Raw genomic sequence first — 24,337 nt, forward strand, 5'->3', positions numbered from 1 at the left:
TTTGGTTATGACTGTGTCATCATTACTTTCATTCACTTTATTCTGGTCACTGATAATTACATCGGAAACACTGTGGCTGTCAATATGAAAATCATGTTAACTTTAACAATAGGAATTTCTACTTCAAATGTTTGTATTTTATTGATGTTCGTTGAGGAGTTGTTGCAGACAGATCCAAAATGGCCAATTTTCTTGCATTTAAAACATTCTTTACCAACAGCAGGACAATTCTTGGAGTTGGCAGTAAACAACTTTGATCTAGGTCTATAATATTTGAAAAAATAATTACATGTAGATCCACTCCTATAACTGTTTTTATCACCCATTTTCTCCCAAAAATACTTTTACACTTGTCTCATTTTAGACATATGTTTGATGGCCCGCCAGGATATTTCAACACATTTAACAATGTCAATTGCTTCCCTCAAAGAAGGATTATGATGATGTAACAATTGCTCTTGAATCTTCTTGCTACAACTGTACCACAATTTTATATTTCATGTATAAATCCCGAGTGCCATCAAATTCACATTGTGCCACTAAGATGCATAGTGTGACTTCCTAAGTATCAATAGCTTCATCTGGCAGTTGATGGCACGTATAGAGCCTATGAGATTCCATTACAATATGTGGATCTTCCTTAAGTCATACTTTGAGCTTATCATAAGGTTCCAGGTACTCATTATAGTCACATACTGTCATATCAGTTGGAGGTCAACCGGGTGGTAAGTGTTGAAAAATCATCTGAGCTTCTTTTCTGAAGAGATTCAGTAAATTTGCTTTTTTCCATTCTTCATCAAAATTCTTGCCATCCATAGCAATTAAATATTTATAAATGAACTTTATCCAACCACTCAGTTCAACTGGCATGTCAAAAATTAATGGTGGTGGGTTGCATTGCATGTTACCAAAAGTTTAAGTGAACATGTTAATGAAATGAGGGAATCAGTTTTGACAAAGATGATGTTCCTTCCCTTGAAAAGGCAATGTATTATGATACCTGTGCTTAAAAATGTAATTGAAGCTGCTGAATTTTCCAACTTCAACTAGAAAAAAGTGCAGTTTTTGGTTTTATGATTTCAAAAGTAGGATCATCTGTTTTCAAAACAACATTTAAACACTGTCTACCCTCAGCGTCTCTGGCCAATTGGAAGACTTAGAGCAAAGTTTACCTATTTCCACATGTTCAGTGGAAACTTGTGCATTTCCCATTGTCTATCGTGTCTCATGTACATTGGTCTGCTAATATATACTAAAACACACAAAGCTTTACAAGCAAACATTCAGAAAACCTAAGTTCTACAGTCACTCATTTTTATTGGTTAGAACAAGTGTACTGTGCTGTTCCTTGCCAGTGACGCATCTTGTAACCTGAAAGTGAAGCTCTGCATAATTACTTTTCACCTCTAAAGCTATGGCCCACTATTTTGCAGAATTTCTAAAGGAGTGACAGGCAGCAAAATTGCAATCTCGCCGTGGCTTTGGGCTTGAATTCTGTAACTCATCATATTGAGCTTTAGACTTCAGGGCTCAGCTGTGCCTGAGGCCAGATGTCAATTGTTTAATCACGTCTAGCTTTGGGTGTTGACAGCACGGCAAGTCTGCTAGATCTTAATGCATCAGGCTGATCAACTTTTCTAGATGTAGGCGTAGCAGGTGGCCGATTCTGACTCGCTTGATTTGTGTCTCTCCATCTAAAAAACCTACACAATGGGTACTGTTCTTGATTATTACTGGACCTCACAGAGGTATTTTGCATTTTAAGCCTACATTGATTCCCCCAGGCAATGGAGGCGCATTTGCCGGTACTAAAAAACCATGCCTGTCACTCTGATTGACGTAAATGATGATGATGATGATGATGAAGAGGGCTAACCAAACAGTCATTTGCAGTTAGGAGTGGGTAACCTACTTCTCCCCTGCTATGAGAGCAGAGCAACTCTGCTTGCCCGCAAATCAGCACTCACGGTTATTATCATTTCATGTTTCCTTTATTTCAATTGCTTAAAAGAAGTGGGTGACGCTCCTCCACCATAGCGGAGGAGCAGCCACTGCATGCTGTAGAATGTTGACTGCGCATGCTGTGATGTATTCATGTTTCTTCAATCTAAATTAAGGTCCTGATTTGATCTTGAAGGACAGGCTACTCCCTCACAATTGTGATGGATATCCCATCCACCGAAGTACAAATCCCATAGGATATAATGGGATTTATATTTCGGAAGATGGCATATGCATCACCATTGTGACAGAGTAACCTAAATCAGGCCCTAAGTTATTATTGGTGAAAAACAACCTGACTAAAACATAAAGGAGCACAACACAACAACACAGCCAAAAGAGAACAGAACACAACAACAGCAACAACAGTAAAACACAATATCACATTGAAATAATGCAACACAAAAACAGGACAGCATATAAAACAACAGAACACATCACCACCACAACAAAATGACTTACAACAAATATATGTTCAACAAATTATTGTTACACATTACCACCTACAGAAACCTGCTTTCATATTATGGTGCTAATAGGTGTTTGCATCCAGCACTGTTTTGCCTAATCACCAGGGCCATGAAATAGCACCAGGCAAAACTGCTTGTAATTGATCCAGCCCCTCCGTTTCCTTCTCAATTCCTCTACCAACTGCTTCCCTGTGCCTCAGATTAAGAACACCTGCCACCCAATGTAACAGCCATGGTCTTTACCCAGAAGGCCTGAGTCACAAAGTTTTTCATGACATGGACTAGAGAAAATTAAAAAAGAATACAACCATGTCGTCTGTGCAATACGCAGAACAGCCTTACAAAAATGTATAGGTTACTTGTGTTTAGAGTTTTTAAAGCATACATCAATTAAACCTTTGTGAGATGCACATTAATGTGTTGATGGCAACATTGGCAGTTAAGTGGAGAAACCATCAGCATCCAATGCAAGAAGGTCGAAAGCACAATGTTGTAACATTGAGAGCATTGACCACCCCTAACAAACATGTCCTAATACTCATCTGACCACCGCACTTACATTAATAATTATGCATAAAAAAATTCCTTTAGGTGGGAAAGTGATTTTTAAATTACACCTCAGACAAAATAATTTTAATGTAATGATTTAAATTAATTAAATATGTAATTCAAAATTAAGTTCTTAGTGCGGTCATTTTCTGTTCAAAATTTTAAATAAATGTATAGATTTAATTTACAACAATAATTAACATAAAATATTGTCACTATTTTTGTTATTTAAATAAGCATTTGTACTTTTCTTTATACTTTACCACATGGAGAATCCTCTGTCAGGGTGGAGATCCCTTATGGTACGGAATAGGTAAAACTAAAAATGTTTATTAAACTTAGAAAGCGTCAGTAAAAAATATTTCTATGTTAACTGACAGTGTAAACTAATCTACCATGTTTATTTTAAATGAAGAACAAAAGAAAAATGCTACAGCACTATTAACTTAATTTTGAAAAAATATCTAGTTAAATATATTATACTTCTAAATTTGGCCCCACTCCTTTTTTAAAGGGCGGAGACATGTAACTCAAAAGTTTTGAGTACCTTTACACTCAGGTTATGTGAATAGCCTAAAGTAGTAAAGTTACTCAAACGTGTAAGAGTAAACTTACATGTGTAAATTACTCACAAGTTGCCTTCGTGAAGAGCCCTATCCTTTTGTATATTGCCACTGATAGTTTGGTAGTGTCATCGTAAGCTTTGTTTCATATGTAACTTTTAAATGTATAGAAGGAAGATGCATGACATCACAGTGGTGCACTTGTGGATTCTGTTCTGAAATGCACAGCAGTGACGTTTGTTGACTGTTCTGCTCTAGGCAGCTGGCTCGTAGCAGGTTGTGGAAGGGTTTCACTCATTAAAACTTACCTTATTTCTCCTTCGAACCCCGCATCTTTGTTTCTACATCAACATAGAGAAACCTCAAGCTGAAATTGTTTCTGAGTAACTTGACCCTCCTGTAAATCCATGCCCAGGTAGCAATGAGATCTCCCACTGGTCTACTTTTGCTCATTTTCAAACTTTCTTGGAAACTGGATTTCCTGATTTGTTCATATTTATCAACTACATGACTGGATTCCTAAATTAATTATGCACAGCTGCATTGATGGAAGAATATAAGCATATAAGTAAGCCTTCACCTCAGCAATACTCCTTCCCAAACACTAAGTCTCTCAGATATGATGCACTCCCTTGAAACTGAGGACCAAGCCAATGAAAGACCCTGTACTCTGCTATCAAACCAGCAATGATCTTGAAAAGAGTAACTCTTCTCAGCTGCAGATCTGTACAGAAATCAATGACAGGCTGAACTAATTTCTGATTGGTGTCTACCGCGGGATACACATAGTGAATGTGCTTGCTTCATTGTCAAATGATATTAGACTGGAGGTTGATAGAGGTATTGTCAGGGCTCTGATCTTTCTGGATCTGTGAGAGGCCTTCAAATCTGTGCTCCATGAAACTCACTTTTCATCCATGACCTTTATGAGGCAGGAATACACAATGTGATGATGAAATGGATTTACTCTTTCTTACCAAGCTGTTAACTAGAGATGTCAATGAACCTTTTTGAAACTGTCATCCAACTCCCTGGTAAGCATTACCTCATGTATCTGCACTAAATAGCTGCTAATTAATTAATCTGGCACAATTGACTGCTTTAATGCATAAGAGTCTGGAGATTTGTTTTTCAGTGTGAAAAATAGACGCCTTTTTCTTAGTGTGACAAATACTGAATAATCATGGTCTGTCAATATCAGGAGTTGGTTGCCAGCCATCTATTGGTGGTTATCCGTACACTTTCTAAAATTATTTCTTCAAACTCCAAAAACTGGCTTGTATTATTCCAATTTGAGCTACCCTCATACAGGAATGCCTAACCACCACTGTAGTGGTGCAGAATGTAAGCATTTTGGTTGGTGGAAATTTATCCTTAGAAAATTGGTATGGGCTATTTTCCACACATTATCAAAGTTCAATGTTTTTATACTTAAAGAAGAATCACTGCTCAAAATTTTACTATGATTCAGAGTCTGAAGAATCTGTGATTCAGAGCCAAGGTCTACATTAAACTTACACTAACATTACATAAGGTTGACTTTATGGTTCAGAAGACACTCTGACTGGAACTTTGAAATCAAGTGATACTATGAAATGGCCAGATCGAATGAGCAAGAAAGTTGTTTTAGGTGAATCTCAATTTCAGTTTGGGAAAAGAGTTCACAAGCAGGGGGGTTTCTTTCTTTTGAGCTTGGTAAAGTAATTATATACCGTACTCTTTCTGGCTTACAATGTACAATTTGAGAAATCTTTGATATTTTCTAAAGAGTTACATGCACAATTTACTATTTTATTTGTGCACAGTGGCTCTATCGAGCAATCCTACCGTAGCGGGGCTCTTGGTCTATCGCCCATGGGCTTGGCCTCAAATTTCATGACTGCTTTAGTGGACATCTTGTCCTCTTTTTAGTTGTGTTATACCAATTTCTTTGGTCTTATGTGACGATAATCTCAATTTTGAGGATGCAACATTTTGTCTGGCAGCTACTCTTATTGAGGACTTCGAATGGTACGTGCTCCCAAGCATAGTTTGGGCCACATGTTGGATCACATTTCTGCCAACTCAACAGGAGTGATGGTGGATTCGCCTACACCTCTGATATGATCTGGCCACAGTGTCATACCTTTCCAGGTTTCCTTGACCAATCCTACACCCACCCCGAATGGAGTTAAGCAGATTATGTTACGGAAATGGACTAGGGTTACCCCCACTCCTTTATGGAGGCTCTGCTTGTGAATCACCCAATCTAAAGTGATTGTGTAGACATGGCAAACTCACAAGTGGAGAACTGGATAACTGAGGCGCTTGATCATATTGCACCTATGACGAACTGTGTAGTTAAGTGCGCCAAACATTTGACAGAATGGTTCAATGAGGAGAAAATTATGCAAAAAAAGACCTGCAAATGCTTAGAGCATATATTGTGCAGAAATTATAATTCCTGGGCTAATACTACCTATCATAAGGCACTGAAGGAATATCATAGACAGATCAGAATGACGCACAGTCATTTTTATGCTAATAAGATCGAGCTAGCTCACAACTCCTCTTAGGAGCAATTCTACATCGTGAATCACTATCCTCCTTGAATCATGTCTCTGCTTCTAGTGCCTTGTCAGTGGAGGGTTGTAATTTAATTGCCCAATTCTTCTCTGATAAAGTCTCCAATATTTATGCAACTTTCCTGAAGGCAGCCAGAGAGGCTCCATGCTTCGAAACTTGCTTACTAAGGAAGGACTGTAGCTTTAGTACCTTAACCACAGAAAAGCTGCATGCTTTGTTGCCTAAGGTGAAATCTGGCTCACCAGGCAACCCCACCATGATTCTGGAACAAGGGATGGGGGCTATTCTACGTGGATTGTCTGACCTGTTTAATAATTCTTTTGTGCTTGGTCAGGTCCCCTCGAGGTGGAAACATGCTACTATTGTGCCACTCCTGAAAAAATGTGCACTGGACCCTGCAGAGCTGGGGAACTTCAGGCCCATCTCCCTGCTCCCGTTTTTCTCCAAAATGGCCAAGAAACACCTAAACAGCTGAGGATCTACTGCACGAGATCCAATCGGGTTTCCACCCGCAGTACCGCACAGAATCGGTGCTGCTGTTAGCCTCCGAACCGCTGAGTCTCATAGACATATTTTTTTAAGGGGCAACACTTATAATGCTGGACTTAAGTGCAGCTTTTGACACTGTATTCCATGGCCTTCTGCTTGAACGGCTATGGAAATACAGTGTGAGTGACATGGCTCTGTGATGGCTAACTTCTTTCCTACAGAACTGCACCTCTCAGGTGGTCTAACAACTTTTCTCATCTGAGGTTTGTTCACTGCAGCAGGAGGTGCCACAGAGCTCTGCATTCAGTCCTACTTTGATCAGTCTTTACCTGCGCTCCAACCAGATTGCATTGACGGTTACGGCTTTAACATTGTGTCGTACATTGATGGCACGCAGCTTATTATGAACTTGACTCAGGATGGCCGAGCCCCTGCAGCTTGGCTTAGATCTTGCCTGGTTGAGATAGCAGAGTGAATGGATTACAGTTGCCTCAAACGTAATGCGGGAAACAATTAGGTTCTCATCCTAGGAAAACAACCATCTATCTGATCCACAGCTTGGTGGACAGATGTACTTGACCCAGTACCAGCTTTCAAGCTGAAAGTGAAGAACCTCGCCATCTGGTATGATGATAATCTATCATTTGATAGCCAGATCCCCAGCCTAGTGGGAGAATGTTTAGGAATTCTAATAACATTGAACATGGCCATAGGCTTTCTCCCCAAAGCTGCCAAAATACCAGTTGTCCAGGCACTGGTCATGTCTAGACTGGACTATTGTAATGTGTTATATCTCTGAGCCTCACAAGGTAGATGGAGAATGCTCCAGAGGGTGCAGAATGTGGCAGCACATTTGCTGCTTAATCTCCTGAGGCGTTCGCCCTCAAACCAGCCTTTGCCTAACTACATTGCCTTCCTGTGAGCAAGAGAGTGTCCTTTAAAGCTATGTGCTTTTGTTATAAAATTCCGAACAGAAAAGGACCTTGCTGTCTATATTCTCTGGTGAAGACTTATCGACCCAGCAGAAGTCTTAGGTCTGCAGGGGCCTTGCTCACCGTGATTCTCGTTGTGAAAAAAGCATGCATGGGAGGGTGCTCTTTTAGCTTGCTAGACCCCAAAATGTGGAACACAATGCCTCTGAGACAGAAAAGTTCAGAACCACCCTTTTGTAAGAAACTTAAAATCTGGCTTTTTTGGCAATTGAAGAGCCTGCTGAGTATGTTATAAAGGGTTCTGTACTGGAGAATTAATTCCTAGTGCTGAGACACTCCAGATGGAGTAATCAGGCGCTCTACAAATGACCTATTATTATTATTACTGCTTTATTTTGCCGTATAAACTGTGAATGTATGTGTATTTTGATGCAACAGTAAACAGTTCTTGCTACAGTAAATGACTACACTAGACAGCCGGTAAACTGCTGCAGGCCAGCACCTGATTTGGCCCACACCCCTCCAGTAGAAATAGCTTCAGCTCTTCCTCACCACTCTCCATGCACCACCATCCAACAATGACAATACCAGGGCACACCCTTCCCCTCTTTCCGCAGCCCCCACATTGCAAACTCCTCTCCTTCCGCATGTCTTACCTCTACTGGGAGCGTGTGCCTTCCTTCTCCTTCCACAGCATCTGCTGGTGCATGAAATGATAGTTCTCTAACCATGCACCAAATAATCCTTTTCCTTTAGAGCTTGGTGAATTCCGCTACGCTTTGAGGATTTGCAAACAATGTATCCCTCTTTGATGGAGCAACATTTTTGAGTACGCCCAGTTTAGGGGCACAACTCAAAGGTTTACCCGCCTATACTTTCAAGCGACAGTAGCCTGTTTGTGCTCTGTAATATAGAAATGTCAGAGCACTGTACAGCTTTAAACTAAAATACTACACCACCTGGGAGCACTGCTATACCCTGTATGCTTTGATGGGATTGGATAACATAATTAAATTCCCTTCACCTGGGCAAGCGGTAACATAAGCCCTTGTGCTTGCAATTCTGTTATGGTAAAGTGTTCCGCTGGTGCTTTACTGAAGAACGAGTATGACTAGCACCACTTGGTAGAAGTGATACAGTGTGGCAAGTGTGTTCCTCCACTCCAAACAGGGGTCAGTAAGAAGACCCAAAAATTCCTCCCCCTGATCCCAACAAAACAATGGCAGCAAAAGGATGTTCTTTATTGTGAAACACTATCCCTACCTGCCCTGCTGTGTAATCTAGTGGGTGTTCCACTGTTGATGGAGGCTGGGGTAACCCTATTTGCCTTAAGTGGCCCCTACTCAAATAAGATCCACCAACACATGCAACATCACTATTGTGGATTTTGCCAGTGACAGCATTAGACATTGGCACTCTCACTTATCTCCCACATTTTCCTAATGGCCTGTACTGAAACATCACCGGAAGCAACCCGTGTCTTCAGATGGTACCACAATTTACATAATACCAGTCATGACCTGGGAAAACCTTTGAAGCCCAGGATTAATCAAAACCAACACAAAGCATCATGTTCTAAACTCAGTGGAGGGAGAACTTTGCATCTCCTGGAAAAAGACGAGTACCCAATGTAAACACAGAGCAAGACACCTTGTAATCTGGAATACTAAGTAGAGAAGATTGAATTATCAGAAAATTGTAGCCACAATATCAAGGGCCAAACTATCGAGGAGGTACGTGCATACAGGTTAATGTAGGTACGTGCATACAGGTAAATGTCGATTTACTGTTTTTAACTTTATATAATTATGAAGTATATATATATATATCAGTAGCGGTCCGTGGAGGGAGTTCGGTGGGGCAGTGAGGCGGGGTGGGGGAGGGGCAGGGTGGGGAACTGTAAACACCGGAATATGGATGAACAGAGGTAAGTACACATTTAAATAAATAAAACGAATTTCCTCGCTCGCGCTGCATCGCATTTTGCGATGCAGCGTGCGCAAAGGAATTCGTTCAAGGGCACTTGATGCCCGAAACGCGTCAAGGAGATGAGGAATAAAGAACAATAAAAGAATATTGCCGCTGACTTGTCCTGGTGGTCCGTTTCTGTCAGTTCGCCGGAAGGAAGTGCTGGGAGTTGTTTTGTATGCATATATAAATATATATACACATACATACATACATACATACATACACACACACACACACATTCACACCTGCATGTTGATATTTTGATCCTTGATATTTTGGCTACTTTATTCTGCTAATCCAATATTCCCTACTCAATATGTCATATCATCACCAACAAAGTGGTCAGGATTTTTATTGAGCTTCTTCCGTTCACCCCACGGAGCCATGATGGGATAAAAGGAAGGCATGCCTTACATACAGACGAATTTTGAATTTTATAAAAAGTTTCTAGATGGAATGACCCATCAAGTCGATCATGTGAAATGCACCTTACGGTGCTCTTGAGCTCAGAGATATTTCTGTCCACACCCTCTCTCCAGGGAGCTGCTACCATCCAGATCTGTGAGGAGATACCTCCTTCCCTCATTCCGGGGCTGATCCTGCTCAGTCTCTTCTTACATCGACCACTGGTACAAGAGATTTCTTCAAACTCAAAGAACATTTCATCAGTCAGCACTGGATCCAACCTTAAAGAATGTGAACCTCTCTCATATCACTGCTCTCCCAGTGAGTTATCAGATTGAAGTAATCTCTCACCCCATCACGGAGAGAATACCGCACTCCTGCGTCATTTTCATGATGTTTCTACAATCCCCTGGCTGAACCTGCGAGCTGTTCGCGTGACCGCAACAACTAGAAGGAACACTCCAAATCTGCGGTCTCATGAATAATTTGTGCATGCCATCAGAACCTCATTTTCCCAGCTCCGACTCCATTCCATAAGCAAACAAGCTTCCAACTGGCACCCGCTGTTGCCTCTGCACATTGTTTGACCAGCGATGCGTGTTCCCGGTTGTTGAGAATACAACACATGTTTGGAATTCACAGTTGACATTTCAGCTCGTGAGCCAAGGTCGTGCACTTGAGCAGAACAATATTAATTATTTAGGGATACCGTGCTCCATCCACATTACTGCATGTAGGAAATGCGGTAATATTTTCTGTGCGGAAAAGGTGTCCACCTCAACATTTTCACAGTAGTTTTCACCCCTTCCTACAAATGAAAACACCTCTGGAACATTAACATACTGTTGATTGAATGCGTAACTGAGAAAAGCAGGAGATACCTTTGTCCTTCGAGAGGGGAAGTGCTGAAAGGGGGCCAGCTGAAGCCCTCTATAGGATGAGGCAGGTAAAGGGGATCTGGGATAATGGGCCTTCTATGGTTTCATCTCAGACACCCTTCTATGTGGAAGTGAGCAGCCTATGGAAAGGGCATTCACTTATGTCACATGCATTCTTATTGGCTTGTGCTGGATGAGTGGCACCAGATCCATCCTCTGAATCAGCAGTTCACAGTCTTCCTGAATATAACTCTGATTCTAGTCCCACAAGATGTCACCTTCGAAGCCTGCCTTGGCACAGCCAGTATCGGTGTTTTTGTCTCAGCAGCTGAGCTCCAGAGATTGTAGAAAGGTGGGGCCCGCATCAGACCCGCCGATAATATGGCGGTCCTGCCGGCCCCCGACGATTCAACGGAGGCGGGCCTGTAGCACACAGTAATGACGAGACAGGCTCGCCATCCCCCAATGGGTGAACCAGGTCGTGGCACGGAAGTGGAAGTAATCACTTTCGGTTCACGCAAGTCGCCAGCTCCCGCCCCCTCTGAGGGGCGAGTACTCGCCCCGAATAAAAGGCTGGGGAGCAGAGGAATCTCTTTGCCCTTCGCGCTCCCGAGCCTTGTCGTGCAACCTCATTAGGAGGTCGTAGTGTTAATATTTGCCCACCCACCATCCCCTAGAGCAAAAGTTGTGTTATGTACAATTGTCTTCTTTTTCATCCCAGGTTGTGATGTGTAATAACTTGTTTTTTCCAAAATGTTCTTTTTTATATTTTAAAGTAAGATTGTCGTATTTTAGTGCGATTCCGTGGTCAGGCGGTAAGGTCATGATCGGTGAGCAGTAAATTTAAGGTCCTTAGGGGGCGGCGCCATTTCTTGAATGGGGTTGCCCAAGGGGGAGTGACAGGTCGTCCCTCCTAGAACTCTCCAGGGGCAGTTACAGCCATTGTGGCTGTATGGGTGCGGGGGAGGGGGGAGTTACGCTTTTCCTAGGCTGGTTGGCCACCCCGCACTTGCACAATGGCGCCGGTAAAGGGCGCAGAACTGCAAGGGCCCCCGATGGAGATAGTATACAGTGCGTACGGAGGTAACTGGGGGGGGGGAAGTACCCTCACGGTGAAAGGGCCCCCTGCGCATGCGCACTCAGGCGGGAGGGCGGGGTTTAATTGATAAGGATCTGACACCAGTTATTGACCTTGTCGTAGGCTCAAACATGGATATGCAGAAAATAATTGCCATAATATTATGAATGATGTTATGCTTAGATTCGGATAGGAATAACTTGTATTAGAGTTATGTTAAGGATAGCCATCTGAAATCTGTTCATGTCAAATGTAATCAAATGTCAATTATATGATTATCTGCGTAATTTTTGTAAAATTAATATTCACTGTTTAATTAATTTTGTTAATAAATACGTCTGGGGGTTATCTACGACCCCCTTTTCCAATTAAACTCTTGTTCCTGATATTCTGTGGGTCTGAACAAGGGAGGAGGGGGTGTAGGTAGTACCAGGTCATATACACATACTATGAGGTCATGGGGTGAAATGAGTCATTTCAAGTGATTCAGCCCATTCTGAAGGTTAAGCCTAGGGGTGGGCGGAATTTGCGGAATTAACCTTCGCAAATTATCGCGAGAATGTTTAAAATTATCGCAAACAAGCAGAAATATCGCGAAGATGCGGAAGTTTTTTTCCGGCACGTTCGCGAGATTTTCTGCATGGTTGCGGGTCGCCAACTTACCCATGTGGTTGCTTGAGGGCGCGGCCATCTTGTTTTGAGTTGTTCTCGCGGTGCATGATCGCGAGAAGAAAGACGTGATCGCGCGACGCATGACGTCACTGCGGGCGCGAACTGTCGCGAGACAGCGCAAATGGCTAAAAACAATACAACATCTCATGGAGAACGCGACCGGATCAAGAAAACTTGTCAGCGAACGCAGGGATTCAGGTAAGGCGATCGCGCGCGCGCGAGAATGTATCATTTTACAGCGCGAGCAAGAAACAAATTATCGCCAAGCTGCGGAAACCGGAATTTTTGACATTTTCGCGCTCTCCGCGGAACGCAAAAATGTCAAATTATCGCAATTTCCGCGAACGGAACGAAATTTTTGCCCAGGCCTAGTTAAGCCTCAAGCTTTGGAATTCTAGCCTATGTACTTAGAGGAGGAACTATCATGCATCATAGAAGTGGAAGTAATCATTAATCAGCGTTTAGAGGCCTGTCACAGCCTCATGTAATATTATTAGATTTCATGTTACATTTTTAGAAGTCCTGAACATTCTTACTGGCTAGGTCAAGAGCAGGGGGACAAGCCGACTTCTGTTTCTATCAGATCACGAATTTCCACAGACCAATTAAAAGTATACGCTATTACAAGCATCTTAATGCTTCCACAGGAAAGATACACTGAGTTTCACACTTTAAAAGTTATTTTCATAATCCAAACATGATTATGTGGCCTTTGTGTGCAGCCAAATAAACCCCCCACAAATTGACCTACAGACCCTGTAAATACTGATTATGCAGGTTTCGTTATTTACTGGGAACTGTGATGGCACCAACCACCCTTTCCACATTTCAGAATCAGGATTAACATACAAGCAGCACTATTTAGTCCCCATTTCTAGGTTTTTCAAACAGCATGTGTTAGCATCATAGCCAATTTCACGACGTCTGACCTGCTGAAATCTGTCGCTGGAAAAAAAATGCACACATCACGGAATTAAGTCACCTATTGTGAGTGGGATCTTAATATCTATCTTAATGTCAATGATTTCCGCCATCTGCACCCAGTGAAAAAACAACAAAATGGTAGGCATTCAATTTATAGCATTGCAAAGCTTGTAAATATGGTTAGCATAATTCCTTAAATAAAAATCATGAATTTGTTAAATAGTTATCACAAATCTTCACTATAGAAGGCATGTTAGAGACGGGCCACAATATTCCTTATTTTTAGAAATCCAGTAAACACGATAAACCGATTTCTCAACTGCACCAGGGTACTTTACTTCGTCTATTTTCCAGTAATCGGAGCTTACTTGTAATTAAAGTCGCGCTGCATTATTGATGCACCGCGTCTCGGGAGAATACAGTTAATGTCCAGCTCATAATAATATGCTGAAATACCATGCAAAGAAGAGTTTTTAATAATCCGTGTTTCCTAATTTAGTTTTGATTGGCTATGAAATCCATAGCAGCACTCAAGGGCTCGAGTTTCCACTGCCATCAGCGCTTCTGCTCCATAAATTGCAGCCACGTACATGACTTCTTCCGTCTGCAGGCTTCTTTTCAATGCCTCTGTTTAACCTATCAGGAAAATTAGCTGCAGGCTGGAGATAATTGCAGATAATTTTACAATTTTGAAGCCACCGGGGTGTTGCATTAAGATATGACAGGCACATTTGTCTAGACCCTGATAGCAGAATGTGGCTTTTGTGCAACCATTTCAGCTTTCTAAGCAGGTTGGTGTCACAAACAATGACTCTGTGTACACGCATGTGCTCAGGAGGGGCGGCTCAGTGCATCCATCCCCCGGTGAGTCAGTGCACAGCAGATGCGTCTTTGTGACGCTGAATTAGATGGTGTTGAAACAGGTCTGGCGCGCGGCATCAACATTAAGAGACGTGTTAATCAAGAGAAAGGCGTGCTTTACAAAGGTCATAAGTTGTTTTGTTCATTCGTCAGCGTGTGAAGAACACACACTTGTGTGCTGAGAGATTCCTTTACCTGCAGACGACAGCGCACAGAGAAGGCTAAGCGTGGCAGCGGACAGCACACAGAGATGGTTAAGTGTGGCAGGCGACAGCGCACAGAGATGGTTAAGAGTGGCAGGCGACAGCGCACAGAGACGGCTAAGCGTGGCAGGCTTCAACGCACAGAGCAAGCTAAGTGTGATAGGAGCCAGCGCACAAAGAAGTCTAAGTGTGGCAACCCAGAGCACACAGAGAAGGCTAAGTGTGGCAGACGAAAGCGCACAGAGAAGGCAAAGCGTGACCGGCGACAGTGCACAGAGAAGGCTCAGTATGGCAGGTGACAGAGCACAGAGAAGGCTAAGTGTGGCAGGCGACAGCACACAGAGAAGGCTAGGTGTGATAGGCGACAGCGCACAGAGAAAGCTAAGTGTGATAGTAGACAGCGCACATAGAAGGCTAAGTGTGGCAGGCGCCAGTGCAAAGAGAAGGCTAAGTGTGACAGGCGACAGTGCACAGAGAAGGCTAAGTGTGACAGGTGACAGCACATAGAGAAGGCTGAGTGTGGCAGGCGACAGTGCACAGAGAAGGCTAAGTATGACCGGCGACAGTGCACAGAGAAGGCTCAGTATGGCTGGCGACAGCACACAGAGAAGGCTAAGTGTGGCAGGAGACAATGCACAGAGGAGGCTAAGTGTGACAGGTGACAATGCACAGAGAAGGCTCAGTATGGCAGGTGACAGAGCACAGAGAAGGCTAAGTGTGATAGGAGACAGCGCACACAGAAGTCTAAGTGTGGCAACCCAGAGCACACAGAGAAGGCTAAGTGTGGCAGACGAAAGCGCACAGAGAAGGCAAAGCGTGACCGGCGACAGTGCACAGAGAAGGCTCAGTATGGCAGGTGACAGAGCACAGAGAAGGCTAAGTGTGGCAGGCGACAGCACACAGAGAAGGCTAAGTGTGATAGGAGCCAGCGCACAGAGAAGGCTAAGCGTGACCGGTGACAGTGCACGGAGAAGGCTCAGTGTGACAAGAGACAGCGCACATAGACGGCTAAGTGTGGCAGGCGACAGAGCACAGAGAAGGCTAAGCGTGGCAGCCGACAGCACACAGAGATGGTTAAGCGTGGCAGGCGACAGCGCACAGAGACGGCTAAGCGTGGCAGGTGACAGAGCACAGAGAATGCTAAGTGTGGCAGGCGACAGCACACAGAGAAGGCTAAGTGTGATAGGAGCCAGCGCACAGAGAAGTCTAAGTGTGGCAACCCAGAGCACACAGAGAAGGCTAAGTGTGGCAGACGAAAGCACACAGAGAAGGCAAAGCGTGACCGGCGACAGTGCACGGACAAGGCTCAGTATGGCAGGTGACAGTGCATAGAGAAGGCTAAGTGTGGCAGGCGACAGCGCACAGAGAAGGCTAGGTGTGACAGGCGACAGCGCACAGAGAAAGCTAAGTGTGATAGTAGACAGCGCACATAGAAGGCTAAGTGTGGCAGGCGCCAGCGCAAAGAGAAGGCTAAGTGTGACAGGCGACAGTGCACAGAGAAGGCTAAGTGTGACAGGCGACAGCACATAGAGAAGGCTAAGTGTGGCAGGCGACAGCGCTCACAGAAGGCTAAGTGTGGCAGGCGACAGTGCGCAGAGAAGGCTAAGTATGGCAGGCGACAGCGCTCACAGAAGGCTAAGTGTGGCAGGCGCCAGCAAAAAGAAAAGGCTAAGTGTGGCAGGCAGCAGTGCACAGAGAAGACTAAGTGTGACAGGAGACAGCGCACAGCGAAGGCTAAGTGTGGCAGGCGACAACGCACAGAGAAGGCTAAGTGTGACAGGTGACAATGCACAGAGAAGGCTAAGTGTGATAGGAGACAGCGCACAGAGAAGTCTTAGTGTGGCAATCCAGAGCACACAGAGAAGGCTAAGTGTTGCAGACGAAAGCGCACAGAGAAGGCTAAGCGTGACCGGTGACAGTGCACGGAGAAGGCTCAGTGTGACAAGAGACAGCGCACAAAGAAGGCTAAGTGTGGCAGGCGACAGCACACAGAGAAGGCTAAGTGTCGCAGCCGACAGCTCACAGAGAAGGCTAAGTGTGACAGGCGACAGCGCACAGAGAAGGCTAAGTGTGATAGGAGACAGTGCATAGCGAAGTCTAACTGGGGCAACCCACAGCACACAGAGAAGGCTAAGTGTGGTGGACGAAAGCGCACAGAGAAGGCTAAGCATGACCGGCGACAGTGCATGGAGAAGGCTCAGTATGGCAGGTGACAGCGCATAGAGAAGGCTAAGTGTGGCAGGTGACAGCGCACAGAGAAGGCTAGGTGTGACAGGCGTCAGCGCACAGAGAAAGCTAAGTGTGATAGTAGACAGTGCACAGAGAAGGCTAAGTGTGGCAGGCGACAGCGCATAGAGAAATCTAATTGTGGCAGCCCACAGCACACAGAGAAGGCTAAGTGTGGCAGCTGACAGCACACAGAGAAGGCTAAGTGTGGCAGCCAACAGCGTACAGAGAAGGCTAAGTGTGGCAGGTGACAGCGCACATAGACTGCTAAGTGTGGCAGGTGACAGCGCACATAGAAGGCTGAGCATGACCGGCGACAGTGCACAGAGAAGGCTCAGTATGGCAGGCGACAGCACACAGAGAAGGCTAAGTGTGGCAGGCGACAACGCACAGAGGAGGCTAAGTGTGACAGGTGACAATGCACAGAGAAGGCTAAGTATGATAGGAGACAGCGCACAGAGAAGTCTAAGTGTGGCAACCCAGAGCACACAGAGAAGGCTAAGTGTGGCAGCCCCCAGTGCAAAGAGAAGGCTAAGTGTGGCAGGCGACAGTGCACAGAGAAGGCTAAGTATGGCAGGCGACAGCGCTCACAGAAGGCTAAGTGTGGCAGGCGACAGCGCTCACAGAAGGCTGAGTGTGGCAGGCGCCAGCACAAAGAAAAGGCTAAGTGTGGCAGGCGACAGTGCACAGAGAAGACTTAGTGTGACAGGAGACAGCGCACAGAGAAGGCTAAGTGTGGCAGGAGACAGCGCACAGAGATGGCTAAGTGTCGCAGCCGACAGTGCTCAGAGAAGGCTAAGTGTGGCAAGCAACAGCGCACAGAGAAGGCTAATGGTGACAGGCGACAGCGCACCGAGAATGCTAAGTGTGGCAGGCAACAGCACACTGAAAAGGCTAAGTGTGGCAGGCAACAGCGCACATAGAAGGCTAAGTGTGGCAGGCAACAGCGCACAGAGAAGGCTAATGGTGACAGGCGACAGCGCACCGAGAATGCTAAGTGTGGCAGGCAACAGCACACTGAAAAGGCTAAGTGTGGCAGGCAACAGCGCACATAGAAGGCTAAGTGTGGCAGGCGACAGCGCACAGAGAAGGCTAAGTGTGGCAACCTATAGCACACAGAGAAGGCTAAGTGTGGCAGCCGACAGCCGGCAGGAAAGGTTAGGAACAGAAAAAACACATTACGGGAGGGCAGTCAGGCTTTGTCGTAAACGTTGCAATACCGTCCAAACACAGCCAAGCAAACACTTTGTGACTCATGGAGCCTGACAGAGTGGGTGTAAGGAGGTGTAGAGACAGGAGGAGACAAAAAGACCCGATGAAGATGTGCATTTTTCACTCACTGAACCCTACAGATTAGAAGTGAGAATGCGTGGAGAAAGGTGGAGACAACAGGACCTCAGGAAGAGGCTCTATTTTCACTCATTGAGCCCTACAAATCAGATGTAACGTGGCGTGGAAACAGGAGACAACAGGACCTCAAGAAGAGGTGCTATTTTTACTCATTGAGCCATACAAATCAGATGGAAAGAGTCATAGAGACAGGTAGCGACAACAGGTCCTCATGAAGAGGGGCTATTTTCACTCATTGAGCACTACAAATCGGATGTAGGGAGATGTGAAGACAGGAGGAGACAACATGACCTCATGAAGAAGTGCTGTTTGGCTCACTGAACCCTACAGAGCAGCTGTAAGGAGGCGTAGAGACAGGAGACAGCAGGACCTCATGAAGAGGTGCTATTTTTACTCACTGAACCATACAGAGCAGCTGTAAGGAGGCGTAGAGACAGGAGACAACAGGACCTCATGAAGAGGTGCTATTTTCACTCACTGAACCCTACAGAGCAGCTGTAAGGAGGCGTAGAGACAGGAGACAGCAGGACCACATGAAGAGGTGCTATCTTCACTCACTGAACCCTACAGAGCAGATGTAAGGAGTTGTAAAGACGGGAGGAGGCAACAGGACTTCATGAAGAGGTGCTATTTTCACTCATTGAACCCCACAAAGCGGATGTAAGGAGGTGTAAAGACGGGAGGAGACAACAGGACTTCATGAAGAGGTGCTATTTTCAATCATTGCGCCCTACAGAGTGGATGTAAGGAGGTGTAAAGACGGGAGGAGACAACAGGACTTCACGAAGAGGTGGAATTTTCACTCATTGAACACTACAGAGCAGATGTAAGGAGGCATAGAGACAGGAGACAACAGGACCTCATGAAGTTGTGCATCTTCACTCATTGAGCCCTAGGGAGTGGATGTAAGGAGGTGTGGAGACAGGAGACAACAGGACCTCAAAAAGATGTGCTGTTTTCATTTGAAGTCCTGTCATGGTGCTCTACTCTTGCTCCAGAAGCGACACCAGCATCTCGCCAGAATCAAAGGGTTGTGAGGGCTGTAGAGTCAAGAAGCTGTAACCCAATGCTTAGAAGAAGAGATTGGAGGGGTTGCGGCAGTTCAAAAGTATTTTATCAAAAGTGCATATTAAATCACAAGTTTCAAATTTCATCCAGTGGCTGAAAGCAATAGATTTTAATCATGGTTTGAAGGTCAGTGGAGGAAATAATCAAATACCCCGCAGAACTGAGAGCAGGAGTCCCTAGCAGGAAGGAATTCATTCATTTGCACAATACATTATTGCATCGCCGCTTGAAACATAGCAGAAAGGTGTTTGTGCCAGGCCAGTTATGATGGTTATTACACACAATGTGCCACAGGAAACAACATGTCCTTCACGCCTGGGTATATAATACTCATTATAGTATAGTGTTAGTGTATGTGACGCCTGGGTATATAATACTCATTATAGTATAGTGTTAGTGTACGTGACACCTGGGTATATAATACTCATTATAGTATAGTGTTAGTGTACGTGACGCCTGGGTATATAATACTCATTATAGTATAGTGTTAGTGTACGGACGCCTGGGTATATAATACTCATTATAGTATAGTGTTAGTGTACGTTACACCTGGGTATATAATACTCATTATAGTATAGTGTAAGTGTACGTGAGGCCTGGGTATATAATACTCATTATAGTATAGTGTTAGTGTACGGACGCCTGGGTATATAATACTCATTATAGTATAGTGTTAGTGTACGGACGCCTGGGTATATAATACTCATTATAGTATAGTGTTAGTGTACGTTACGCCTGGGTATATAATACTCATTATAGTATAGTGTAAGTGTACGTGAGGCCTGGGTATATAATACTCATTATAGTATAGTGTTAGTGTACGGACGCCTGGGTATATAATACTCATTATAGTATAGTGTTAGTGTACGTGACGCCTGGGTATATAATACTCATTATAGTATAGTGTTAGTGTACGTGACGCCTGGGTATATAATACTCATAATAGTATAGTGTTAGTGTACGTGACGCCTGGGTATATAATACTCATTATAGTATAGTGTTAGTGTACGTGACGCCTGGGTATATAATACTCATTATAGTATAGTGTTAGTGTACGTGACGCCTGGGTATATAATACTCATTATAGTATAGTGTAAGTGTACGTGACGCCTGGGTATATAATACTCATTATAGTATAGTGTTAGTGTACGGACGCCTGGGTATATAATACTCATTATAGTATAGTGTTAGTGTATGTGACGCCTGGGTATATAATACTCATTATAGTATAGTGTTAGTGTACGTGACGCCTGGGTATACGATACTCATTATAGTATAGTGTTAGTGTACGTGACGCCTGGGTATATAATACTCATTATAGTATAGTGTTAGTGTACGGACGCCTGGGTATATAATACTCATTAGAGTATAGTGTTAGTGTACGTGACGCCTGGGTATATAATACTCATTATAGTATAGTGTTAGTGTACGTGACGCCTGGGTATATAATACTCATTATAGTATAGTGTTAGTGTACGGACGCCTGGGTATATAATACTCATTATAGTATAGTGTTAGTGTACGTGACCATCCCTGCAGAATTCAGGGGCATGCAACGAATTACCATCAGCGTCGCTGCTGTCGTTGGTCAGTGGGTTGCCATCATATCCCAGCTTACCTTGAGTGTGCATCAGAGTGGTGCTCAAAGGGACGAGAGAGTGCTCATAATATTCTGAATATTCTGGCATAAATATTCTAAGGGTGCTGTTCAGTGAGCCAGAGTACTTCCTCTAACGTCACGGTCCATACATTAGCCTCATTCCATCAGAAACTGAGGCACAAAATGCTTAGCAATCCATTCTTTCCTATTTGCTGAGGGAGGGTGTAGTGGTGCAAAAGCACCCGTATATTTACGCCCTTTCGAACCAGACAGACGGCTAATCATACAGATAAGAATATCAGTAGGGTGACCTCATGGGGGCAATAATGAAAGCAAATAATGACTGGGACGCAGACACAATAACTAACAGCAAAGAAGGATGGAAGCCAAACTTTATCTAACATCTTTGTGGTGAAGGGCTCTCTTTAAAATAACAGTAGGCTGAATACCAAGAATGCTAAATCACCATAAACAGCGCATTTTCCTTGTTGAAACCTTCAGCACCGTACTGAATACTTCACTCTGAAGGTGGTTCTCAAAAATCAGGGTAGCAAAAGCAACCAGCAACTACTTTACTACCATACACGCTGAGTACCATACACGCCGAGTACCATACACGCTGAGTACCATACACGCTGAGTAACAGAACAACTCATTGTTCTTGGCTTACTCTGACACAAAACAGATTCGTATCTATTGTGGTGATGCTCTAGTTCTGAGGTGAGTGAAAGGGGGTCATCTTAGACCATGCCCGCAACGCCCACTGGGCTCAAAGGGCTTCAGCCCCCCTCCCCCCCCCCCCCCGTCGTGTGTGTCAGCCCGGCTGAGAAAGCTTCCCAGGCACACACACCGTTTTTGAGCTGCTGTGGTCTGGCGTCCATCTTCTTGCAGCCGCACCCGAGTACTTCACAGGTCACAGTTACTTGTTAAAAAGGCTTTGTTGTTTTTCACCCCTTCTTAAAGGCCCTGCATATCCACTCTGCATATTGCTGGAAGAGTCAGCCCCCCGAAATTTTTAGTAGCGCCCCACCCCCCAGATTTGCCTCTAGTTGCGCCTCTGTCTTAGGCAACTGTTGTCATTGGTTAGGAGGTTCTGCCTGCGTACAGTAAGATATGACGACCATGGCATGATACTAGCATAAATCAAGCATGTCCTCTCTCGTTGGAGACATGCTCCTGAAGGCTGTCCAATTGTGTCATTCATTACAAAGTACGTCATGTGTGAAAAGATCTCGTTGGGTAGTGAAGTGGGAGGGATGAATCCATGCTCAAGATTTTCAGTCGCTTTCCCAAGCCATTAGATTGGTCTCCATACACGTAAAGCCACCGAACTAACAGAAATTACCCAGTGTGAACAAATTAAGGGAAGCCCTTTAGCTGACACCCCAGGAAGACACTCCACCCCATTCTAGGGAAAAGGATGATTTAGTTACACAGATCTGGAAAACCAACAAACATCGCAAATTCCCTACACCATATTACCTACAAAACTAGGTAAACCTCACCAATACACAGTTATTTCCTGAAACCCAACCCCCCTTCTAAAAACCAAAGTGTCCCCCTCCATAAACCCTTCTACCCTTCACACACTCCAATGTGTAGGAGTACTTATACACCCAACTGACGCCCCCACTCCCCTGTACACCTTCACACAGGCTAGACCCTTGCTCCCTGACCATAGGCTCGTCCTCACCGGGCTGTGCTTATCCCCCTTTCATCCCTATATAGCAACCATTATGCTGTTGACACCGCCTGCCTAAATACCAGAACCGGACACCAGTAGCAAAAATGATGTTTCTACTGTTACCGACCTCTCTCCCCAAACACGCTGTAGCATGAATTAAAACAACAGAAGCAAAAACTAACCGCCAAAAGAAAAAGAGAGAACATAAAATAAAAAATTAAAAAATAGAACCATGACAAGACAAAAGGGTGGGTTGACGAGAAAACTAGCTACCTGCCCAAAACGCCCTTTAGAAAACACTAATCACTTTCTCCCTTAACCGACCACCCAATCAGGGCCTGCAGCGTCACACCGATGTGCCCACTCACCTGAAAACCCAAGGGGAGACCAAGCCTTGTCTGACTCTCCCGGGGCCTCCCTTGGCGTACACATGTCTGTACAGTTCTTTTAACTTGGACAGAGTCACAATGGCTGCCTAGATTCCTGGCTTCTGGGGCACTTAATGCTGAGGCTCTTCTGATCAATACATAGAGATCTAATTTTTATATATTGGAAACAGTAGGCAACAGCCTCCCAGAAGCATTTCGACTAAATGCATTTCCAGGTGCCTTTCCCATCAACTAAACTAATTTATAAGGCACAAACTTCGCTGCAACAACAAAAAACCGTGTTCAGCAAGCTTCAATGGCATCATTTTGCTTTGATAAGCAAAAGTAATTTCCCTGATTATTCAACGTCAGTCGATGCCCCTATTTGATGCGTGTGAAGTCTTACATATTTCCAATATTGATAATTCAGCATCACTTACAATGTTGTATTTAAGCTTTGCCCCAACTATTTCCTAAAATAAGAGCATTTTATTCTGGAGAGGGACAAAGAAGGATCTCATTTGTTGTCTTGAATTTATGCCACTCATTTGACACCACAAAGACAACTACCAACTCAATGTCACCCCTACTGCGATGACAAGGAAGCTTAGCGATACATATCAGCCAATCAAGATCAATTTTCAAACATGTCAAAGGGCCCTGCTGCAGCATGAACATGGATATGCAACAATGATTCATAATCAATAGACAAAAATCACAAAGTCCAGGGCACCACGTGTGAAATAGCACATGTTGCTCCCCACCTTCTTTGGTTTTCCTACTAACCTCTAAAAAATAATAACAATCCGGGAGTGCCAGGAGGTGAGGCTCTGAGCACGAGACGCGGGATCCTCTGTGAGATCCTCCATTTACCAACATCAAATTCTTGCACCTCTGGTTCAACGAGAAATCAGACAGCAGTGGCAGGAGTGTGCCACCTGCCTTTCAGTATGAACACTTGCAAAGAGTGCAGTGCACTGCAGCTAGGCTGCTCCTTCAGCTTTCAAAGCCATTGACTGTTTGTGGTATGCTTGTTGTGAATCATCCATTGGCTCCCTGCACAGGCCACAGCCTCTGCTACAACCCTCTGTCTGCTATACTAGGGCATGACGCAGCGCTCTCTGTGTGTTATCTGAACTCGCTGGCACCGGCAGCCATGACACCTCAGCCTTTCAGTCATTTTAACCATTAATTAAAAGTCAGATAGATATGCTGTTGAATCCCATGCTTAATTTGTGCAGGTGCTTTGATACAACCAGCACCGAAATTATTTTTTAAGGCAGGGACGTTGGTCAAAAGAGAGAAAGGAAGAAGAACAGATGTAGAGAAAAATATCAAACCAGTGACAAAGGGAGAAAGTTAGGATGAAACAGAATCTACAAGAGTGGGATGTAAAGGCACGAAGTGTAAGGTGGTGGAAGAAAGAGACATGAGGTGGAGTCAAAACTGGGTCGCCTTGGTATCGACAACCAGGACATTT

At 44.3% G+C, this 24,337-nt stretch overlaps 1 protein-coding gene across 3 annotated transcripts in view; it reads right to left on the minus strand.

Annotated features, from left to right (window-relative positions):
* The window catches only part of NTNG1 (netrin G1), an 800,162-nt gene that overhangs the window by 765,074 nt on the left and 10,751 nt on the right, over positions 1-24,337 (minus strand). The gene's annotated exons all lie outside the window — the stretch shown is intronic.

The sequence above is a fragment of the Triturus cristatus genome, chromosome 4_2, assembly GCF_964204655.1.
Source record: "Triturus cristatus chromosome 4_2, aTriCri1.1, whole genome shotgun sequence".
Taxonomy (NCBI): domain Eukaryota; kingdom Metazoa; phylum Chordata; class Amphibia; order Caudata; family Salamandridae; genus Triturus; species Triturus cristatus.